Source organism: Acomys minous, assembly GCF_964271855.1.
Source record: "Acomys minous genome assembly, chromosome: 9".
Lineage (NCBI taxonomy): Eukaryota > Metazoa > Chordata > Mammalia > Rodentia > Muridae > Acomys > Acomys minous.
The window spans coordinates 56,353,746-56,376,569 of NC_140490.1; the positions used below are offsets into that span (position 1 = coordinate 56,353,746).

General features: G+C 46.9%; 1 protein-coding gene across 19 annotated transcripts in view; it reads right to left on the bottom strand.

The window, feature by feature from the left end:
* Nucleotides 1-22,824, bottom strand: part of RREB1 (ras responsive element binding protein 1) — a 175,780-nt gene that overhangs the window by 125,749 nt on the left and 27,207 nt on the right. For 5 of the 19 annotated variants that reach the window (XM_084794881.1, XM_084794887.1, XM_084794882.1 and 2 more), the window contains exon 1: nt 2,693-2,973. The exons of 1 other annotated variant lie outside the window; for it this stretch is intronic. The gene's annotated coding sequence lies outside the window, so the exon portion shown is untranslated. 13 more of the 19 variants (XM_084794883.1, XM_084794889.1, XM_084794884.1 and 10 more) reach the window with 7 other exon arrangements.

Sequence of the window (22,824 nt, forward strand, 5' to 3'; positions counted from 1 at the left end):
ATTTCTTAGTGAGTAAAGCATTTCTTAAACAAAAAACAAAAAACAAACAAACAAAAAAACTGAGAAGACAACTAGTTTACCTTAAAAATACTTTGTCAAGACTGAGACAGCACAAGTCAATTAACCCAAAATGGAGAAAGGAGAACAATTAAATCAGAGTACTCCTCTCTCCCTTTCTTTTGTAAAAATTGGAGAAAGCATTTTTTACCCAGCACATTTAAAACATGATTACAGCCATTCAAATGTTTAATTCACCAGTGTAACCAAATACATCAAAGCGAGACCCATCAGGCGATACCCCACTGGGCAAAGGTAAAAACAAAACGAGACAAAAAACAACTTCAACCTTTTAAAAAGAGTCCACCCTTGCACATGATGTTTGAAGAGGATAGTAAACTCTTTCTGAAAACAAAACAAAACAAAACAAACCTCGATTGGATTCTTCAAGGGAGCACAAAATTTTCTTAAGAGTTTTAACCAAGACTTTAGCCTCCAACTCAGACTTCCGGGTTAAATTATCTTAGAAACTATACCTGCCTACTCAAGAAAGCATCAAACCTAGAGGATGGGAAAAGACATCAACACATTCTTTTCTTGGCTGTTCTCATTTCTCCACCTTCCACTCCAATTAACTATTGCACAATACACTTGCACTCAGACACAGACCACCATATTATCTGAAAAAGCAATCTCACTAACAGCCAGGGATGCACAAGCAGCAAGTCAGCCTTTGCACAAACCATTTGCTGAAATACTCTGCCAGCTTCCAACATCTTCATCCAACAGGCAAAATTTCTTCCCACAGACTTTAACAGGGAAATGCTTAGCTCTAAACTCTAAATACACGACCGAGGGTTTGAGTAGTCTAATGATGAAAATCTGAGGGCAAGGTTTTCAACACCCCCCCAAAAGTTGCTTTTTATTCACCCCTGTATCGGTCTCCACCACCATCACTACCAGCATCCCCCAAAGAAGAAAATCCCCTCCGAAGCGCCCCGAATGTGTGCTCCTGCTGGCTCTGAAGCCGTGTAGAATTTCGTAATGGAATGTGAACTGCTCGTCCGGATCTGGGCTCACGTTCTATCTCTTAACCAGTAAGGAGCGAGGGAGGGCAAATCTGCTGAGCAAGGAAAAATAACTTTCCTCCTCTTTTATAACCCATCACCGATGCACCGCGGACGAGGGACGCTAGTTGCACGCGGCGCCTGTCAAGCGGCCGAGACGCACCCCAATGGGGTCCCCATGCCCCCAGACCTCGGCTCGCTGCCCACAGGCACCGTCGACGCGCCCCGAACTCACCCGAGGCGGGAGAGCGGGTCACATCCTCGACGCGACCCTGGCCCTGTACAGAAAACACACCGCCTCCCTGGGAGGGGGCCGGCGACGGGAAGGACCTCCCCTGCTCCTTAGCAACCATTAAGGTCGCAGTTTCCTAAGAGACCGCGAACTGGGAGGGGGCGCGGGGAGCTGGGCCTGATGGGGGGGGGGCCGTGGCTCTCCTCGTCGTCGGTACCCCCCCGCCGCCGCGCACTACCGGTTTCCCCCACCCTCCTCGCTCGGCGGTGCCGCTCAGGGTGTGAGGAGAAAGCGAAGCCCCAGAACTCCAGAAAAATTGGTCCAGCGGGTGGCGGACAAAAGTTTCCGAGCGCGCTCCACAGCTGGGCGGTGGGGCGGGCGCCGGCCCCGCCTCGGATGCTCCCGGCCTCCTTCCTGTGCTCGTGACGGCGCCGGGCGCGAGCCCCCCCTCCGTGATGCAGGCTCGCCCCACGCCGGGGGCTCCCCCAAAGCTCGTACCCAGTCAGCCTAAGAGTCACCAACAATACGCGTCGGCGCGGCCCGGTTCGCCACCTCCCCTCCTCCCCAGCGACGGTGGTCGCCCACAGCCCTGCCGCCAGCCCGGAGCCCACAGAGGGCGCGGGGCAGCTTGCCGCCCCTCCCGGCCGGCGCCGTCCGCCCGGGAGGATCAAAGTCCGCAGAGAAGGGCGCGGCGGATGCTCCCACCGAGCAGCCCCGAACGCACGGCCCCCGCGCCTGCACCCCGGGTGGGCACCCCCCGATACCTTGCGGCGGCAGTCGGGCTCCGTCATCTCCCGTGCTTCCCGACCCGTGAGGGACTAGAAAGTATGTAGGAGAAAAGTTTCCCCTCCCACATGGGGGGGAGGATGTCGGGGGAGAGAGGGCGGAAGATGGAGAGCAGCTCTGGGAAGATGTTTCTGGCCGCGGTGCGCACCATCCGAGTCCCGGCGGTGTTGGTTAAAAATAAACTCGGTGGCGCGGGTCGGGCCGGATTCCTGCGCTCGGACGGCTAATATGGATGCGCATCAGGTCCTGCTGGCGGGGCGCTGCGGCGGCTCGCGCAGGGAGCTGGTTGGCAGAGCCGGCGGCTCGGGAAGGGGAAAAGGAGCGGAGGAAGGGGAGGAGGAGGAGGAGGAGCGGCCGGGCGCTCAGCCCGGGGGGAGAGGGCTGCCTAGCTCATCCCCGCTGCCCCTACCCCACAGCTCCAACCTAGCGCATGCAGCGAGGCTTAGGGCGCAAGGGTCCTTTCTGCCAAACGCCGAGTTTCAGAAGTACACCGCGCTCTGCACACTTCACCCTCCCCATCCCCAAAAAGTTCTTTAAAAGGTCGCTCCGGCACTGCCTCGGACATCTCGTAGCCTCCCGAGTGCCGCAAGCGGGGACCCTGGACGCCTACCTATGGCCCCGCAGGGTGCTGGGCTCCCAGGCATGATGCGGTGGGGACCGGTGGGCTCCGGGAGAGACCGAGGAGAGATGCAAACTTGTTCCGGAAAAGGAATCAAAATGGCGTTTCTGGATGTGCAAAGTTCATCAACTCCGCAGTCACTTCCCCTCCTCCTCTTCTCCCATAGGGAGGGAGGTGGGCGAGGAGCTGGCGACCCCGTTGCCCTAGCCGTCTTCCCGGCCCCCGCCTCGGCCCCCCGCCCCGCTTCCTCACCCGCACGCTCGGAGACTCGCTCTCCCCCTCTCACCCTGATAAGTAGACACATCACGTGTTGCTCCTGCGAGTCTCCTGGGGACGTGTTACAGAGCTGCCGCAGCAGCCGCGGCGGCTCGAGCTGGGGGAGTCGGGAGGACCGCGGTACCCGGCTGTCCCTGTTGTCACCCCCGCCCCACTTTTAGCTGGGCAACCGCAGTTGACACTATCCCGGGATGGATGGTGGTTGAGTACCCACCTCACCCCCCACAGCAGCCCCAAATTTGCCCCACGCCCTCCCTAAGGGCCAGGGGCGGGCCGGCCTCCGGAGGGGAAGGGTCTCAGCGGCTGCAGCTGAGCCCAATTCCGACCCACCCAGCGCTCACTAGTGGCCACTATCTCCGACCACCGCGCCCCCTCCCCTCCAACCCCTCACTGCTAGTGGTTCTCTGCCCGCGGCTTTCCATCACTTTACAACACAGTTTGTTTCACTATTTTAACAGAGACAGAGATGAGGAAAGGAGCTTGGGGGGACGCCTGGGAAGCCCGAGAGAGAGAGTAGTGTGGTGATGGTGGACCCCAGATCTAGCGCCGCTTCCCAGAATCTGAAAGCGGAGCCCCACCCGCACAGCTCTTTCAGTACGCGGTCCTCGCCCTGCATCCAGGTGGGGCGAGTAGAGGATGGGGCCGGAGATTAAAGAGCAGGCGCTTCACCCCGCCCCCAACCTCTTGCCGCTTCTCTCCCAGGTTGGTCCATCCCAGCCGCGCAACGACTTTGGAGAGAGCTTCCCTTCTAAGAAACGCAAGGGTTCTAGACTTTTGTCACTTCGCCTTCTCTTACGCCCTGCAATGATGCTTCAACTAACGCTCTCTGCCCGCAAGGGGCCGAAGGATGGCGTCTACCGCCACCTTGTCCCCACCCCGCGACGGAATGGCTGGTGCTGTGTCATCCACGTTTCCCTTCAAGGCGTCAGGGAAGCCACATGCAATAGCTCTTTCTCTCAGAGGGCTCCTGTTTCAACTCTGAAAAGCATGGGTCCTGCTGCGAGCCCCTCTCCATCTCCAAGGGCTCCTGAAGCCACCACACTGCCTTGGCCCAAGTTATCACAGAGCCCAGAGAAACCAGGCCTCAGCTGTGCATCCTCCATAAAGCAGCTGACATGTTTCCAACTAGTAAGCCGGTTTCTACTTAGGTTCCAAAAGAGATTTGTCCTCTGCCTTTGGATACCTCTTCAGAAAAATAAGAATAATAGCTACCTTTACACACCACCACCACCACCACCACCACCACAGTTCTAAAGATAAAAGCTATAGAATTATGCATTTGGAACTTAGTTGATGTTATACATGCAGAAAGCTTGCCACCGGCTATTTACTATGACCTTTGCCCTGGCTCCACCCCATGGGCTCCTCTTGGAATGTTTGAACACCCTACAGTTGTGAAGCCCATTGTGGGCTTTAATTTGAAGTCTTGTAATGTTTCTATAGTTTTGGGGGCTGATGGCAGAGTGTCTATCTGGGGATAGAATGAACAAATGAAGCCTGGGCAAGATAGAATTCTCTAGACCTAAAGAAATACAGTTGGATGACTTGAGATAAGTAGGCTAAACCACAGACTGGGAGGGAACTGATTCAGCTGTCTGTTTCTTTGACTTCCAGTCATCAAAAATAAGTTTTCAGAACCTGTTAGGTTTCCCAGGGTCTATCTACTGTTTACTGAGCAAAACTCTATCTAGTGAAATTAGTATTTTTTTCCTTCCCCTCCCCCCCCCTTTTTTTTTGAGACAAGGTCTCCAAGATGACCTTGAACTTGCTAGCTGAGGATGACCTTGAATTTATGACACTAGGCATTTATGAAATGCTAGCACGGACTTCAAGCTAGGCAAATATGCTACGACTCGTAGCAATTTCACTTTTCTTTTTTGTTTGTTTGTTTGTTTTGTTTTAGGTTTTTTGAGACAGGGTTTCTCTGTGTAGCCTTGGCTGTCCTGGACTCACTTTGTAGACTAGGCTGGCCTTGAACTCACAGTGATTCGCCTGCCTCTGCCTCCCAAGTGCTGGGATTAAAGGCGTCCGCCACCACACCCGGCTGCAGCTTCACTTTTCTTTTTTGTTTTTGTTCTTTTGATTTTTTTTGTTTTTGTTTTTTGTTCTGTTCTGTTCTGTTTGTTTGTTTGTTTGTTTGTTTTTAGATAGGGTCTCTCTAGCTCTGGCCAGCCTGGAACACCTTATGTAGACGAGGCTGGCCCAGAACTCACAGAGATACACCTGCCTCTGCCTTCCAAGTGCTGGGATTAAAGGTGTGCACCAACACACCCTGCCAGCTCCACCCTTCTAAGCCTCCTGCCTCCTCCATCCTGTCTTCCAAGCCTTATTATGGAAAGTCATTGTGAGGCCAGGTGGTGGTGGCACAAACCTTTAATCCCAACACTCAGGAGGCAGAGGCAGGCAGATCTCTGTGAGTTTGAGGCCAGCCTGGCCCTTTTTTGTTGTTGTTGTTTTACAAGACAGAGTTTCTCTGTGTAGCCTTGGCTGTCCTGGACTCACTTTGTAGACCAGGCCGTCCTCGAACTCACAGTGATCTACCTGCCTCGGCCCCCGAGTGCTGGGATTAAAGGCATGTGCCACCACCACCCAGCCTGAGACCCTGTCTCGAAAAACAAAAACAAACAAAAAACAAACAAACAAACAAAGTCATTGTGAGGACTGGTCTGCTGAAGAGGAAATATGCTGGTTTTTAAACAGAATAGTTTACAACGTCATCACAGAAATTATTTTTTGGCTTCTAATTTATAACTTCTTCAAATGAAGGGGGATCAGAGATAGTCACCCCAACAATGTCACCTTATTTACTTGTCTCTTGGGAAACAAAAGGTTCTTATTTGGTTGTAGATTTGTTGTATTGTTTGACACTGACTCTTGTAAGCCAGGCCAGCCTCATCCTCACCATCCTTCTGTCTTCACTTCCCAAGTGCAATACTTTTCAAATGTCCAAAGTTCCATATGATTCTCATGACAGATAAATTCTGGCAATGAAAATTCCCCTCTAATACCAGCACTCAGGAGGCAGAGAAAGGAAGATCTCTGTGAGTTTGAGACCAGCCTGATCTACAGAGAGTCCAGGAAAGCCAAGGCTACACAGAGAAACCTTGTCTTGAAAAACCAAAAACAAAACAAAACAAAACAACAACAACAACAAAACAACAACAACAAAAAAACCCCTCAAAACCAAAACCAAAACAAAACAAAACAACCCCTCTCAAAAAAACAAAAACAAAAACAAAAACACTTTTTTATTCTAATGGGGGCATCGTGGTTCATGTCTACAATCTCAGCACTCCAGAGGATTGCCATGAGTCCCAGGCCAGTCTGGATTATAGTCTAAGACCCTACCAATCTCAAACCAAAATAAAACACAATAAACTACTAAAAGAATTAGAATGTAATGATTCCTGCTTCCTAGCTAATTAATAAACTTGAAAGTCAAAGCCCCTGTTTTAAGGTTTGTCCCAATGTTGGTTTCCGCCCCCCCCCTCTGAGATAGGGTTTCTCTGTGTAGCCTTGGCTGTCCTGGACTCACTTTGTAGACCAGGCTGGCCTCAAACTCACAGTGACCCGCCTACCTCTGCCTCCCGAGTGCTGGGATTAAAGGCGGGTGTCACCACTGCCCGGCATCCAATGTTGGTATCTTTTATACAACAAATATTTAACAAACACATAATAAGTACAGAAGAATGAGGTCATGAAACCATCAATGAGATGCTATTTCACAGCCACTAACAGGACACTAACCAAAAAGTCAGCTAATAAGTAAGTGTTGGCCAGGATGGCCAAGGCTACACAGAGAAACCCTGTCTCGAAAAACAAAAACAAAAACAAAAGTAAGTGTTGGCAAGGATGTTGGAGGAATGGAAAATGGTGCAGCCATTTTGGAAAATCATTTGTCAGTTCTTCAAAACATAGTGACCATATGACCCAGAAATTCTACTAAGTCCTATACCTAAAAGCTAAAATATGTACACAGATGTCCAGTGCAGCATTAGTGATAATAGCTTTAAAAGTAAATAAGAATTTGAGGGTTGTTGAGATGGACCAGTAGGTCAAGTCATTTGCTGCTCAGCCTAATGACCTGCATTCAAACCTTGAAACTCCTACAATGGAAAGAGAACACCCACCTCTGGCCTCCACTTGTGCACCAAAGTGGTGTGTCTATGCCTGCACATATGTGAACACACACACACACCACACACACACACACCCGAAATGGGAGTTAGCCAGTCATGGTAGTGCATACTTTTAATCCCAGGGATCAAAAGACAGAGGCAAGAATATTAACCACAAGTTCAAAGCCAGCAAGAGCTACTTATATAGGCCCTATTTCAAAACAAAATTAGGAGGACTGAGAGATGGTTTAGTGTTTAAAGCACTTGCTGCTCTTCCAGAGGACCAGATTTCAGTTCCCAGCACCCACATCAGGCAGCTTACAACTGTTTATAACTCTAGCTCCAGGGATATGATGCTCTCTTCTGGCTTCTGAGGGTACCAGCATACTCAGAACATACACATGGACACACATATACCTAAAAAACCAAAATTATCAACAAAAGGGCAGTCAATTGAGTAGATATATATATATATGTAATATAACAAAACCAACAGACATAAGAGCAGCATTGTATCAAATTATGGGCCTTGTCCTGAAAGTACTAAAGGTTCTAGGATGGATGGATTAAAATGTGCCAGGAGCCAGACATGGTAGAACCTGCAATCCCAGCATTTAGGAAGGCAGAGGCAGTAGTAACTCTGTGAGTTCAAGGCCAGCCTGATCTAAGAGTCCAGGACAGCCAAGGCAAGAGACATGACCAGAGAAACCATGTCTTGAAAAACAAACGAACAAACAAACAAAAGCCAGGAATTGGCAGGTGATGGGGCATAGTTAAATAATCAAGATCACACATATAGAAATTTTCAGTATTATCTATGAAAAACCTTGGGTACTCAAGGTGGGGAACACAGGGGATCTCTTAGGGGGAAAAAAAAACCTGTTAGAAAAACATCTGATAGAAGTGGAGAGGTGGCAAATGGAGGTAAAGGACTCAGGACCAAGCTTGTGCCTGAGGTAAATAAGAAAATAAGAAGGGCTGGAGAGATGGCTCGGCCATTAAAGGCTAGGCACACAACCAAAAATAAGAATAACAAAAATGAGGGAGGGGCAAGGGAAGGCGGTGGAGAGTAACAGAGTAGGTGAACTGAGACTCCAGGTACAAATCAATGGTAAATAAGGTCATGCCTTCAAAGTGGATAATAAAGGAAAGGATGTGCACACTGGGGAAGGCTGCCTGGATGAGGTGGCACACTCTGCTGACTCTTACATGTCTCCCAGGCAGAGAGGAGGAGCCAGGGCATACCAGACAGAGAAGTCTGGGAGCAGCCAGCACAAGGGCACAGAGGCACAGCACAAGGTCAGTCTCCTGAACTGTACATACCTCCCTGGTGACTGCAGCCTGGGAAGGAGGAGGGGGAGGCAAGGAGAGAGAGAGATGGGCCTGGAGCAGCAGCCAGGGGGCCCTGCAAACCGCTAAGCAAACTTGGGCCTCATCCAGGAAAGAGCATACAGAGGAGGGAAGCCAGCTTCCCTTATGTACTGTGGAGAATGGCCTGGAAGATGACAAGATGAGACAGGAAGACTCATTACGAGTTAGTAGAAGAGTTCACCTCCGAAAGAGGAGAAGCCCAAGTCAGTCAGGCGCTGTTGCTGAGGCAGAGGGGAGAAAACTGATTTAGAGACATTATGCTACATGCTGGGCATGGTGGCACATGCTTGGAATCCTAGCACTCAGGAGCTTACAGCAAGAGGATTGTGAGTTCAGGGAAGAGATATATAGTGAGACCCTGTCTCAAAAAATTAAAAAAAAAAAAAAAAAGGCCACAGAAGGAAGAGAAACTGACCAACTGAATATGGGAGAAAGAAAGAAAGAAATTATAGAGCATCAACCAAGAAGTGTGATACCAAAAGGGCAGTCACTACAGCTGTGTTAAAGTGGCGGCAGTGTGTCTGTTCAGCAATATGACATAAACGATACAAGGACAGGAGGGACCAAGGGGAGGAGGCAGAATCTGTTAGGTTTGGTCCCTTGGTTGTAATTTACAAAGATGTGGAGTCAGCTCACTAGTGCCATGAATTTTAGGGAAGGGGAATGCGTGGAAGATGGGGGGTGGGGTTGGGGGGGGTGGCTGGGTTCAGCGCCAAGGCCCAGAGAGACAATAGACAATAAGAGACCAGCAGCCTGAACCCAGGGAAATGCCTGCAAACGGGAGGAGAAGGAAGTGGAGCGCCAAGAAGGCCCTCTAAAACAGACTGGCCAAGGAAGTCGAGGCTTCTGAGAGAAAACCTGGTCAAGCCTGAAACAGAGCCATCAAAGGCTAGGAACTGGGAAAGGGCGAGCTCCTAGAAGACAGATGAGAGTGAAAGGTAAGGCCTAGGGAGTAAGGGGTTAAAGAAGAAAAGGAAGTGAAGGCCTTGAGCTCTGCTGAGAAGAAAGAGAAAGGAAAAGAGCAACACTGCAGACATCAGCCGCCACTTACTGGACACTCACTCTGTGCCAGGCGCTGGTCTAAGAGCGAGCAGGGCAGGGCGAGCATCTAGCTAAAACCGTGCTTCCTTCCCTGCACACTCTGGTCAGGTAGGTGCTATGACTGTGCGCATTTTACAGCTTAAGCAAGGACATTAGTCCACTGCCCAATATCATACAACTGGTGGTAGAACGGGGATCCGACCCGAGGGCCCTGTATTCTTATTACTGCTATTGTTAGCCAGTGGAGAAGTAAATGTATTACTTTTTTTGTTGGCTTGTTTCTCCCTCCTCATCCCCCCCCCCCCAGACAGGGTTTCTCTGTGTAGCCTTGGCTGTAGTGGACTAGCTTTGTAGACCAGGCTGGCCTCAAACTCACAGGGATCCATCTGCCTCTGCCTCCCCAGTGCTGGGATTAAAGGTGTGTGCCACTACGCCCGGCTGACTATCTTCTATAATCTCAATAAAATACTGTTGGCTGGAGTTTTGCTTAAGGGTTGTTATTGTGTGTGCAGCTGTTTAACAAGAATTTTACTGGAGGGGGAAGGGTACATGGTGCCCACACTTTTAATTCAAGCACTTAAGGCAGAAGCAGGCAGATCTCTGTGAGTTCGAAGTCAGACTAGTCTGCATAGTGAGTTCCAGGCCAACCACAGCTACACAGTGAGACATGTATGTATGTATGTATGTATGTATGTATGTATGTATGTATGTATGTATGTATTTATTTATTTATTTTAGCCAGGGTTTCTCCGTGTATCCTTGGCTGTCCTAGAAGCGGATCTGTGGATCAGGCTGGCCTCAAACTCACAGAGATCCATCTGTCTCTACCTCCCTAGCATTGGGATTAAAGGTGTGTGCTACCACTGCGTGTCTGAGACCCTCTCTTTAAAAAAGAATGAGTGACTGCACATCTTTTGGTTTTAGCAGTTTTGTTTATTATTGTTCTCCTCTCATGTAAACATAAGGTATAGACCTCTTTCTGTTCTGCAAGTATTATATTCTGTATGTCCACAATAATGGTGAAGGCTTACGTGGACACATTGTGGACTTCAATCCACCTGCAAAGAGACTAGTGATAAGGACTTGGCAGAACCCACATTCCTTTTCTTTCTTTCTTTGTTGTTGTTTTCTTTTCTTCTTCGTTTTTGGTTTTCCTGTCCTCACTTTGTAGATCAGGCTGGCCTTGAACTCACAGAGATCCACTTGTTTCTGTTTCCTGAGCCTTGGTATTAAAGGCTTGCGCCACCACTGCCTAGCATTGTTTTGGTTTTCAAGACAAGGTTTCTTTGTGTACCCTGGCTGTCCTGGAACTCACTCTGTAAACCAGACTGGCCTCGAACTCATAGATCTGCCTCTGCAGGTGTCTACCACCACCACCAGCAGCAGCAGCCTAGAACCTACAGCTTATGCTGTTGTGGGGACAGTGTCTAGTAGCACTCAAAAGATGAGAAAAGAAATGAGTAAATTTCAGAGAAAGTACGGTGGGCTCAACTGTGTCCCCCAAAATTCACTTGCAAGCCTTAACTCCAAATGCCTCAGAATGCCACTGCATCAAATCTTTTAAAAAATGACTGAGAGGCCGGGAGTGGTGGCATATGCCTTTAATCCCAGCACTTGGGAGGCAGAGGAAGGCAGATCACTGTGAGTTCAAGGCCAGTCTGGTCTAAAAAGCTAGTCCAGTACAGCCAAGGCTATATAGAGAGACTCAGTCTTGAAAAACCAAAAAGAAAAAAGAAAAAAGAAAAAAGAAAGAAAGAAATGACTGAGGTAAAATGGAGTCATAATGATGGGTCCTGATCCAATCTGACTGGTATCATTTTAAGGGGGGGCTGGGGGAGGGAGGGAGGGAGGGAGGGAGGGAGAGAGAGAGAGAGAGAGAGAGAGAGAGAGAGAGAGAGAGAGAGAGAGAGAGAGAGAATACAGGAAGACAAGATGGTGGACTTCTTCAAGCCATGGAGGACACTATTATCTAGTCATTTGTCACCACCTAAATTCATGCTAAAACTTAATCTCTGAAGTCAAATGTTGCTAGATTTTGGAGATGGAGTCTTTGGAGATAAATAGGATTCAATGGGGTCAGGAAGGTCAGGATAGAATTAGTGGATATTTGTTTGTTCTTGTTTGGTTTTTCTGGGATAGAATCTCAGCTATGCAGCCCTGGCTACCCTCTGACTTGCAGTGCTCCTGCTTTGACTCTTTTGTGCGAGAATAACAGAAAAGCACTGCCGTGCCTGGCTGGATTGTGGCTCTGTGAAGAAGGAGGAGGAGAGGGAGAAACACTTACAATTTGAGAGCCAGGCAAGGTGGTACAAGTGTAATCTCAACATTTTGAAGGTGGAGGCAGGAGGGTGAGAAACCAATGTTATTCTCAGCTATATGTGGGGGTCAAAGCTAGCCTAGGCTACATGAAACACTATCTCAAAGAAGAGGAGGAGGAAGAATGAGAAAGAGGAGAAAAAAGAAGAGGAGGCGGAAGAAATAATCTAGGCTCAGGGCAGCAGTGGTGGCGCACGCCTTTAATCTCAGCACTCAGGAGGCAGAGGCAGGTGGATCGCTGTGAGTTCAAGGCCAGCCTGGTCTACAGAAATGATTTCAGCACATCCAGGAGTACACACAGAGAGACCCTGTCTTGACCAACTAAAAAAACAAAACAAAACAAATTATCATCATCATTGTCTGGGCTGTGATACTTAGCTATAGAAACAGAAAACACTAAGACAGAGACCCTGTGAAAAAATCAACCCTGCTAACATCCTGAGCCCGGACTTGTAGCCTGCAGAACTATGAGGCTATAAACCTGTGTTAGCTTCGAGAGGAAAGACAGTTGAGGGCAGTGCCAGTGAGACTCCGCGGACAAGGGACAGAACAGAACCACTCAAGCACACCATGGCCAGGTGTGGTAGCTCATGCCTTTAATCTCAGCACTCTGGAAGGCAGAGGCAGGTGGATCACTGAATTCGAGGCCAGCCTAGTCTACAGAGTCCAGGACAGCCAAGACTACACAGAGAAACAAAACAAAACAACAACAACAACAACAACCAAACCAAAACAAAAAAAGCACACTCTCTACCGGGCAGTGGTGGCACACGCCTTTAATCCCAGCACTCGGGAGGCAGAGGTAGGCGGATCGCTGTGAGTTCGAGGCCAGCCTGGTCTACAAAGTGAGTCCAGGACAGCCAAGGATACACTGAGAGACCCTGTCTTTGAAAAACCAAAAAAAAAAAAAAAAAAAAAAAAAGCACACTTTCTGACCCAGGGTAGCCAGCCCTCTTGAGGAAAGGATTTGAAGGAAAACACTTTCTCTAAAGACAAGCCAAATATATTTCTTTTCAGAGAGGAATGAAGAGGAGGAAAGGCTAGGAACTGACTTCTAGGTGAGGGGTTCGACGATGAAAGGAGGGATTTGCATGTTCTCCACAGACTGATGTGATGAAGCGTTTGGAGGCGGAACCAACCTAGAGGAGAGTGGAACTGAGCTGGGAAGAAGTAAGGACATTGAGAAGAGGTCGGAGGAAGGGTTTGGCCAAGAGTAACAAACATAGCGGCAGGCGGGCAGGTGGAAGGGTGAGATAAAATATGTCGTTTCAAAGTTTCCTGACTAACACTGCCTTCATGGGTAGTAGGAAGCAGCTGCCAGAGCTGGACCATGCACTCCTGCACTCAGGAGGCAGAGACAGGTGGATGGATCTCTCTGAGTCTCAAACCAGCCTGCTCTACATATGGCTTGCCAAAAAAAAAAAAAAAAAAAGGAAAAAGGAAGGGCAGGTCACAGTGGCAAGGCACACACTTGTAATCCCAACACTCTGGGAGGCAGAGGCAGGCAGACCTCTGTGAGTTCGAGGCCAGCCTGGTCTACAAAGTGAGTCCAGAACAGCCAAGGCCACACAGAGAAACCCTGTCTTGAAAAAAAACAAACAAAAACAAAAACAAAACAAAAAAAAAAGAAGAAGAAGAAGAAGAAGAAGAAAAAGAAGCAGAAGTCACATACCACTACCCCCCCACACACACACGTACCACCCCTGCAGTGCACTGTGTATAGGTTAGCTTTGCTTCATTTTCTAAAACACCAGAAAACTAATATGTGAACAAAATGACGTGATCATAACTCCCTGTACTAAGAGCTGTCATTCAATAGCTTTTGTTGTTTGGTGTCAAGGGTTAAGCCCCAAGCCTTGTGCATACTAGGCACATGTGTCACCCGAGCTATACCCCAGGTCTAACACCACTGTGTTATAAACAACATTTCTGCACAGGCTGCAGGTGGCTACCTCTTGAAGAGACTGCTCATCTTTAGGTGGCCAGTAGCCGTTGGCCAGCACTTCCTAGGACTCCACACTCGCTTCTAGCTGGAGTGTGTTGCCTGCTTTTTGTTGTTCCTACTCTCTCTCTCTCTCTCTCTCTCTCTCTCTCTCTCTCTCTCTCTCTCTCTCTCTCTCTCTTTCTCTCTCTCTCTCTCTCTCTCTGGCTGACCCTTGTCACTTCTTTCTGAACTCTGTGTGCCTGCCAATCTCAGCCCGCTCTTCCCCTTGAATTGATCTGCTCCCAATCTACAGCGGTTAGGAAACTGGAAAACCAAGGTTGTTAGAAATGTGTCAAAAGCAAGCAGGAAACTGGACTCCAAAGCCAAGCTGCTTACTGCCCAGGCACCAGCTGTGATCATCTTACTTTTAGTAGTGCTGGGCCTGGAAACCAGCGCGCCTCACACGGGCTAGGAAGGGCTCTACCACTGAGTCACACTGCCCACCCACCTGTTGGGCTTTAGACCTGTGCATTGTTAGCATGCCAAACCCTTCAAAGATTGAACATTCAGAAGTGAGAGACGGCATGGCACTTCTGAGCCCATCCTCCCTCCAGAACACAAGCTCACTGCTTCCTAGAAGTTTTTATTTTATTTTTGTTTTTTTGAGATAGGGTTTTTCTGTGTAGCCTTGGCTGTCCTAGACTTGCTTTCTAGACCAGGCTGCCCTCGAACTCACAGTGATTCATCTGCTTCTGCCTTCCGAATGCTGGGATTAAAGGCATGCACCAACACTCCCAGCTCCTAGAAGTTTTTAATCCTTACTTTTCAGGACACTGAAAGGGGTCAGCCATTCCTTCAGACAAGATGAACAACAAACAAGTAAACAAAAGCCCTGCCCTCCTTATCAGATGAAAGTCTTTGCCCAGAAGACTTGTACTTAAAATTCCATGTTTCTTTGTAGGGTGGAGCTCTTTATTCACCAGACCAAGTACAGATAAGTAAAACACATACATACTTCCTCAGCAAGCAATGTGCATAGTTTTCCTTTTTTTTTTTTGTTCCAGTGCTGGGTCTCAAACTCTGGGCCTTGTATTTGCCAAGCAAGTGCTTTGCCACAGAGTGTATATCTCTACTGGTCAAAACCAAAGCAACATTTCTTTAGTTTCAGCTTCAAATGCTGGTAAATGGCAGGCCACTTTACTACCGCAGACAGACAGACTGCCCTTGCCTGTTGTAATGGCTCTGCCCAGACTGCCTGGCCATTGGTCAAACTACTCACAGGATGGGTCCTTGTGTTCTCCAGTCAAAGGATCAGACCCGGAGTTTTCAGTTGTAAAAAGTATTGAAGATGTACTATTAGATGGCTGTGGAAAAACCCTGTCTGGGGTGCTGGAGAGATGGCTCAGCGGTTAAGGGCACTTACTACTACTCCTCCAGAGGTACTGAGTTCAATTCCCAGCAACCACATGGTGGCTCACAGCCATTTATAATGAGATCTGATGTGCACTATATACATAATAAATAAATAAATCTTAAAAAAAAAAAAGAAAAGAAAAACCCTGTCTGTCCACCAACTCTGAAAATAGCCACATATGAATCCTCATGGACTCTTTCCTCTCTTAGGAAGATAACAGAGACACATTCTAGAGCTTGAGTGTCACTTCACATTGGGACATGTGGGGTCATAATGAGCCTGATATAGCTGATGTGGTGGCCTTGGTAAATTCACCACTTTATCATGTGCTCATCTCACGGTACAGTGGTATCTTTCTTATTTGACTGTTTGTTTAGAAAATGTTCTTTCTGTAGCCCAGGCTAGCCTGGAACCTGCCTCAGCAGCTTCCTAAGGACAGATTGTAGGCAGGTGCCACTGTGCCAGGGCTCTGTGTGTGTTAGGCAAGCAGTCTACCAACTGAGTTAAGCAGCACAGGCTAGCAAGGTATTTTAAAGTATGCAGAGTAGCAAGAAGTAAAAATAAAGTCTTTGCACAACTGAAGAGACAACACCCATTTGTTGACAGTGCAGGACAGCCAGGGCTAAAACAAAGAAACCCTGCTTGGAATAAACAAAACAACAAAAATAACAACAACAAAAGACTCTGTTATGTTTAAAACATCGAATGCCAATAAAAATAGACAAAAACAAACAAAAAACTTAAAAACCATTATTTCTTCAATGAGACCTCTTGTAAGCCAGTAGATTAGGATTGGACTTCGGTTGCAGACCACCTGTTTAGCATGTGAGACCACAGGCTCTACCCTCAGCACCAAAACTAAAACTAAAACAATACCAGAAAACTATTGCAACAGGGAGGGGTAGCTCATCGCTAAAGAGGCCTTGCCTAGTGTGCAGGAAGTCCTCGCTTGGAACCCTAGTACAGCAAAGCAATAAAAAAGTGCAATTAAAAGTTTTCCCTCGGCTGGAGTGGTGGTGCATGCATTTAATCCCAGCACTCAGGGGACAGAGGCAGGCGGATCTCTGCCTGGTCTGCAAGAGTGAGTTCCAGGACAACCAAGGCTACACAGAGAAACCCTGTCTTAGAGACACACACACACAGAGAGAGAGAGAGAGAGAGACAGACAGACAGACAGAGAGAGAGACAGACAGACAGACAGATTAGGCCTCGTTATATAGATCAGTGGTGGAATCCTTGCTTAGCATGTGCAAGGTCCTGAGTGCCATCCCTATCTCTGCAAAAAGCTAAGGACGAGATTAAGATAAGGAAGAGTACTGAAGAAGAAAATGTAAAGACACAGGGAGAAGCCTATGTAGAAATCAAGCAGAGAGGGACCTCAAGAAATTAACTGTTTTAGCTGGGCGGTGGTGGCACACACCTTTAGTCTCAGCACTTGGGAGGCAGAGGCAAGCGGATTGCTGTGAATTCGAAGCCAGCCTGGTCTAAAAAGCGAGTCCAGGACAGCCAAGGCCACAACAGTGAAACCCTGTCTTGAAAAAGCAAAGAAAAAAAATTAACTGTTTTAATATATGCATGTATATATGTATGCATGCATATATCTACATACCTATGTGTATGTGTTAGGTTTATTTTTATAATTAATTTTATTTTATGTGAGTGTTTTCTCTGCATGTATGTCCGTGTAAGTTGGGTATGTCTGGTGTCTGAAAAGGTCAGAAGAGGTCATCAGATCCCCTGGAACTGGAATTACAGATGGTCGTGAGCCACCATGTGGATGCTGGGAATTGAACCCGGGTCCTCTTGCAAGAGCATCAGGTGCTTTTAACGGGTGAGCCATTTGTTTGTCCCTTAATCTTTTAGCACCCAGGTTACTATGCAAAGATTAAGTTTCTGTTATTTAAGCAAACCAGGCCATGGTAGACATTTCAGCTCTAGGTCCCTAATACAGGCAACAAGAGCTTCCTGGTGTGGGGGCTGTTCTACACTCTGCAACCACTGTATCAGAGTTCTAAGATTCTTAGACACTCTGCTCCCACTAAGATGATCCTGGAGAAGAGACTCCGTTACACTTCAAAGTCCATGATACGCACTCACGGGATGGCTCAGTGGGTAAAGATGCCCCCTGCGGAGCCTGATGACCTGAGTCTGATTCTAGAACTCCTCATGTCATCCTGAATATACCTAATTGTATCAGATTCCTAGGACCCAGCCCATGCCTAAACGTTCTCCTCTGACCTCAGTGTGCATGCCATTGCAAACACACACACACAGATACACACACACACACACACACAGAGACACACACACACACAGATACACACACACACACAGATACACACACACACACACAGATACACACACACACACAGATACACACACACACACACATACACACACACACACAGAGACACACACATGGTGTGTGTGATAGATCTCATGTATCCTAGGCTCTTGCAATATGTAGCCCAAGGATGACCTTGAACTCAAACTTTTACCTTGTTGTCTCCACCTGGAAATACGGGCACCCGTGTAGCACCACACCTGGTTTATGTTTAAAGATGTATTTATTTTATGTACATGAATGTGTGCCTGAGTGTATATGCACCTCATGCATGCAGTGCCTGCAGAGGCCCAAAGAGAATGTCAGGCGCTCTAAAACTGTAGTTAGAGGGAGTTGTAAGCAACCTAATGTGGGTGCTGGGAACTGAACTCTGGTCCTATGGGAGAGCAGCAGGTGTTGTTAACCTCTGAGACATTTCTAGTCCCTTCACCTCTCTCTCTCTCTCTCTCTCTCTCTCTCTCTCTCTCTCTCTCTCTCTCTCTCTCACACACACACACACACACACACTTTTTTGGGGGGGCGCTAAAATTGTCATTTTATTTTATCTACTATCAAGGCAGTAAGTGTTGACCTTCCCTAGGGTTGGGCCACCAGATTACTTTTTTTGTTTGTTTTGTTTTTTCCAAGACAGGGTTTCTCTGTGTAGCCTTGGCTGTCCTGGACTCACTTTGTACACCAGGCTGGCCTCGGAACTCACAGCGATCTGCCTGCCTCTGCCTCCCGAGTGCTGGGATTAAAGGCGTGTGCCACCACGCCTGGCTCAGATTACTTTTGTCCTGGTGGCTGACCATCTGTCCCCAGCCCCAACAGGCCGAAGGCTGTGTTCAGGAGGTTGATGGGAAAAGAGCCATCTGTGATGAGAGTGGGCTTCAGGCCCAGGCACTAGAGAAGTTTCTCTTGCGTCTCTGGCCAAGCCACAGCCAGGTTCCTGATGGTGCTGGGGCCCAGAGACTCCGTCCTCTCCTTGAACTTCTTTGCTCTATGTCAGTGAGCTGTTGTGCCTTGCTCACCTCCAGCTGCAGCTGGGCCTGGCATAGACCAGTTCCAGCTCTCTTCACTCGCCCAGCTCAGGCTCTTGTTAATGCTCTCCATCTCTTTTCATGAGGAACTTCAGAATTCCTCCTCTGGGCTCACGTGACCTTATCCCTAGCCCATGACGATTCACCTCATCCTTCCTCCATCCCCTCTCCTTCATCATATTTAGTTTTTAAGTGAAAAAAAACAAAACAAAACAAACAAAAAACAAAACAAAAAACACCCTGGCTATAAATATACAATTGCTTCGGTTCAAGTATTAAGCATAACACTATGTTCATATATCAATGTGAAAGCCAGATGCAGCGGCACATGCCTCTGATAGCAGTACTCAGAGGCAGGCGGAGCTCTCTGAATTCAGGACCATGCTGGTCTACATATGGAGCTGCAGGACAGGCAGAGTTACACAGTGAGATCCTGTCTCAACCATCCTCAGAAAAGAAAGGGAAAAGATAAAAGGCATGAGCATCAAATTTTTCAGTACCTATTTCTGAGAAATGGAATTATAAGAGATTGCCTTGTAAAAATTCTAGTTGTCTCTATTTTACAATTTTTCTACAATCAGCTTGTAATAATTTTGTTATAAAAAAATGTATTGCAGAGGCAGTCAAATCTCTGTGGGCTTGAGGCCAGCCTGATCTACAAAGAGAGTCCAGGACAGCCAGGGCTCTGTATAACAGAAAAAACAAAACAACAAGCAAACCAACAAACCACCACCAACAACAACAACAACCACAACAGACCCCGCCAAACATATTAAACTTGTTATGTGGAGTAGTTAAGCCCCCTCCCCTTTCTGTACTAAGGGCTCAATGTATGCTAGGCAAGTAAGCAAATAAATCCTCTACCAACTGGGCTATATTCCTGGCCCCTGGAGTAACTATGTTGAATTTTAATTATGTTTTGTTTACACATGAACTCACTTCTATGTGTGAGGTCAAAGGACAACGGTAAAGGCTAAAGTTGCGTATTAAGTTTAAATTACTGTGTGTAAGATATCTTGGGCTGGAGGGATACTTCAGTGGTTAAGAGAACCACTTGCTCTTCCAGAGGTCCTGAGTTCAATTCCCAGCAACCACATGGTGGTTGACAACCATCTATAATGTCATCTGATGCCAAGTCCTGTCATGCAGGTGTACATGCAGCTAAAACACTCATATTTATTAAATAATAAATAAATCCTGAGAGAGAGAGAGAGAGAGAGAGAGAGAGAGAGAGAGAGAGAGAGAGAGAGATATCTATAAAACAAAAATGATTCTGACCTGTAAACCCCACTTGCCCGAGGACAGAAAACTTTCTGGAATGCTGAAGCTGCTGTTCATGCTTGAGAACAAGCCACTTGTTTTCACTTCAGTAAACAAGGTTGGTTGCCTCAACTGCACAGGATGTGTTTGATCACGTGCAGGTGGGAGGTACAGAGGCAGGAAGTACTTTGGATGTATGCTTGCCCCTGATTGGACAAAGGTACAGAGTACATCACCTTGTGAGTTCTGACTAATGTAATTTGCCTCCATACTTTGGGAATCCTGGGTTTGGACCTGCCCAGTGCCCATAATCCTCGCCAGTATTTAATAAAACTTGCTTCAAATTTGGCTCCAAAAAATGTGTCGTCAGTGGTCCTCTTCTCTCTCCATGGGATTAACACATTTGCAGAAGTTGGCTCTCTCCTTCCACACTGTGGGTCCCAGGGACGAAAGTCAGGTTGTTGGGCTTGATTATAAGTGTCTTTACCCATCGAGCCACCTCGCCAGCTCAAATGACTATCTTCATTTTAATTAATTAATTAATTAATTAATTGAGACAAGGTCTCTTTAAATAGCCCTGGCTGTCCTGGTATGCAGTATGTAGAGCAGGCTCCTCTCTAAGGCACAGCAATATGATTTAGCTCTGCCTCTCCAGTGCTGGGATTAAAGGTGTGTACCATCACACCACGTGCCCAAGTAACAATCTTTAAAGTCAAGAATCTGGTGGAATTATTTTGAGAATGTGACAAATAAAACTGGTAACAAAGTGGCCCGGGCGTGGCAGCACATACCTTTAATGCTAGCACTTGGGAGGCAGAGGCAGCTGGATCTCTGTGAGTTCAAGGCCAACCTGGTCTACCAAGCGAGTCCAGGACAGCCAAAGCTATCACAGAGAAACCCTGTCTTGGAAAACAAAAACAAAAACAAAAACAAAAACAAACAAAGACTACAAGGGTAGACTGCAGTGGAGAGAGCCTGGTGGAGCTGTCCTGGCTCGGACACTGACTGGATGCTGCTGGTACAGGTGTCTACCTCTAGTGAAGTTAGTTCCTTCACCTAGAAGAGTTGTGGGTACCACTCACAGCAGTGTTAGAAGAATTGAAGGAAGCCGGGCGTGGTGGCACACGCCTTTAATCCCAGAACCCCGGAGGCAGAGGCAGGCGGGTCGCTGTGAGTTTGAGGCCAGCCTGGTCTACAAAGCAAGTCCAGGACAGCTAAGATAATATAGAGAAACCATGTCTTGAAAAGGAAAAAAAAAAAAAAAAAAAGAATTGAAAGAAGATATACAGAAAGCATGCAAGTAAGGCACCTAGACCATGGCTCAGTAAACTGTAGCTCGTGTGTGTGTGTGTGTGTGTGTGTGTGTGTGTGTGTGTGTGTGTGTCTGTGTCTGTGTGGGTGTGTGTCTGTGTGTGTGGGTGTGTGTCTGTGTGTCTGTGTGTGTGTTCAAGACAGGGTTTGCTGCCTTGGGTCTCCCTTCATACATCAGGCTGGCCTTCAACTCACAGAGATCCGCCTGCCTCTGCCTCTTGAGTGCTGGGGGACCTTTCATTTGGATAACATTAACATTGTAGTTTGTCAATAAAGTTGTCTAAGTTGGATAGATCTCCCCAAATAACTGATTTCTATTATAAAACGCTCTACAATAACTGAAATACTCATTATCTAACATACAATACCCGAAGTACAACCAACATTATTTGTACTTAACAGGAAACAGTGACAACATTCCTTTTCAAGCAGAATACTCCTACAAGGTGGAACTACCATAATGACATAGGGTTGCACTGCTGGCTTTTGTGGTTAATTCAATATAAAAATAAATCTGATTTTTAAAAAATATAAATATTGGGAGAAAAAGGTAATGTTATCATTAATTATTGGTCATATCATTGTGTGACTAGAAAACATTAAGAAAGTGCCAGGTGTGATGGCGCACACCTTTAATCCCAGCACTCGGGAGGCAGAGGCAGGTGGATCGATGTGAGTTGGAGGCCAGCTTGGTCTACAAAATAAGTCTAAGTCAGCCAAGGCTACACACAGAGAAACCGTGTCTCAAAAAATGGAAAAAAAGAAAAAGAAATTAATGGAAATATATTAAAGAGAACTCTAATAGTAATAGCCATAGCCAATTTATTAGAGGCTAGCATATCAAACAATGCATTCACATTTTCTTAGGGTCATGCATCTGGTTAATAGCAGACCTGAGATTTAAACCCAACTCTCATTGGACCTAGAAGAGCACACCTGTGATGTAAGTATTTGGGGAACTTGGGTAGAGGATTGCAAGTTCTAGCCTAGCCTCGGCTACAGAGCAAGACCTAATCTCTACTATCGCCATTGTATGTGTGTGTGTATTAATCTACAAGTCATATATAAATCTTGTCATTTGTGAGCTGGGTGTAGTGGTGCATGCCTTTAATCCCAGCATTTGGGAGGCAGAAGCAGGAGAATTCCTGTTAGTTTGAGACCAGCCTGGTCTAAATAGTGAGTTACAGGGCAATCAGAAAGATTCTATCTCAAAATACCAAAAAGAAAAGAAAGAGAGAAAGAAAGAAAGAAAAAAGAAAGAGGACAATTATAACGTTCTCTTATATGTGTACATACATAATTTATTTTCATTATGAAAACAGTGACTATCAAAAATATACAATTTTCTGTCAGGTGTTGAGGTACATTCCTTTAATCCCAGCACTTGGGAGCCAGAGGCAGGCAGATCTCTGCAAAGTTCAAGGCCAGCCTGTTCTACAGAGTGAGTTCCAGGACAGGAACTCACTAAACTAAAATTACATACATATATATATATATATATATATATATATATATATATATATATAAATAAAAATTTTAAAAATTAAAAATAAAGTGGGGCATGGTAGCGTGTGTCTTTAATCCCAGAATTTGTGAGGCAGAGGCAGGCAGATTGCTGGGAGTTCAAGACCAGCATGGTCTACAAAGGGAGTCTAGAACAGTCAAGGCTACACAGAGAAACCCAGTCTTAAAAAACCAAAACAAAAAAAAAAAAAAAAAAAGGGGGCTG